Raw genomic sequence first — 1951 nt, forward strand, 5'->3', positions numbered from 1 at the left:
GATAAGATTTCTGGATATTAATTTATGTCTGCTCAAAGGAGGAAGGAGCAGGAAACAAGGATATTACAAAGAGAAACTAATGAAGTGATGGTTGTGGTGTGTAACTTGCTGGCTTGGCAAGTCTAAAACTGCAGGGGAAATGGAAACATGGGCAATGGAGTAGGCAAGAAAAAAAAACAATGCATCTCTACATTTTGTGTAATTTCAATTCAATGAAATGATTTCAATTCAAATCACTTGAACTCAGGCAATTCAGTTCAGTTCAGTTCAATTTGAACAAATATTCCTTTGAGCACCTAGTGAAGAGCAGGTACTGTCCTAGATTCTGAAACAACTTTAAGGTTTTGGATGGCCAAACAAGACATAACTAATAATGTGGATAGCTTTAAGAAAGTCACTTCACCCTCCTGGGTCTCAATTTCCTCATCTGTTAGATGATGACCTCTTCCAGTCATTCACACGTGGTGACATTCCTTATGGGAAGAATATGCTTTAATTGAAAGAGCAATTAAAAAGAGCACTTGTTTTAAAATTAATGATTTATAGTTTATATTATTGTTTTGAATTTTCATAGGAGTTTATTTGAGCCAAACTGACAACATACTGGGGAAGACCCAAAAACCCCAGAATTTACTTATAAAAAACTGTGCATTTACTCTTACACGTTTAAACTTTAGTCAACTTCAAAGTACTCTCCATTTGATGCAGTACATACGTGGAGCTGTTTTTTCCACTGCTCAAACAATTTTTGAACTCATTGATTTTGATGCCTTTTAATGATTCTGCCATTTTTTCTTTCACCTCTTTCACATCAGCAAAATGTTTTCCTGTGAGGACTTTTTAATTAGGAGAAACAAAAAAAAAGTTTACTCCAGGTGAGATCAGGTGAATAGGGAGGGTGGGGCATGGGGGTCATGCTGTTTTTGGTCAAAAACTGATGACCACTCAGCGCAGTGTGGACAGTATGCTTGTAAATTACCCATCATGAAATGGGCAAATGTCTTGAAAGAGTCTTCAAAAAAATTCTCTGAAGTGGAACGCAGCCTCTCCCCACACTATACAGATTGGTTCCTAGGACACTCACCTAACTGAGAAAGCCTGTACTACAAGAGGCCTGCCCTCCAGAAGATAATTCCGGGGCTTTTTTTGGATTCCCCTTCATAGGAGATCAAGATCTCAAATTCTCCTTTGGTGATTTATAATATTATTATAGTCCTGGCTCTGCTTTTACTTAGCTGTTTGAACTTGTTAAGTTACTTGGCTTTTTGGGGTTTCATCTGAGAGGTCAGAGTAACTGACTTTGAAGTTTTCCTTTATGCCATGTATTCCTAAGAGACTGGATAGAACTTCATTTGTTCACATTAATTTTTTGCCTACAGTAAGCAATGCAATCATGAGGACTTTGTTGTTGTTGTTGTTGTTATTAAACCTAATTGTTATTCCTTACTAAGACGTGGTATACTGGTATGATTTGGGAACTATGGCCACATACATATGCAACTGGGGTCTGTGGCGGAAAACATGGCTCTAACCAGAAGAGTGATTTGAAAAATTAAAAATTTCTAAACATGAATGTCTGAATACAGAGTAGTCTATGGAAAGATTGCAATTGGTTGGTGGGGGGCGGGGGGCAGTGTTTGTTTGTCAGCTTGCAGTAAAAAATACCTTATTAAACTAACATTTATTGAGGTCTGTTGTGTCTATTACAGTTCACTGAACACTGCACTTTCCTTCTCTATAGTGCCCTTTCTGCATAAGGATTCCCCCTCTGATTGATAGCAGGCTTGGTCATATGACTTGCTTTAGCCAGTAAAATGAGGCGGAATTCAATGTGCCACTTCAGAATGGAAGCTTTAAGAAAGGCATTGAAAAATTACTGTGTCTTTTTCTACCATGAAACCAGGAATGTTCCATGGCCTGGGACATCCATCAGCTTGGGACTTGCCATGAA

Source organism: Pteronotus mesoamericanus, unplaced genomic scaffold (assembly GCF_021234165.1).
Source record: "Pteronotus mesoamericanus isolate MK-2021 breed Mesoamerican mustached bat unplaced genomic scaffold, CSHL_Meso_final contig_124, whole genome shotgun sequence".
Classification (NCBI taxonomy): domain Eukaryota; kingdom Metazoa; phylum Chordata; class Mammalia; order Chiroptera; family Mormoopidae; genus Pteronotus; species Pteronotus mesoamericanus.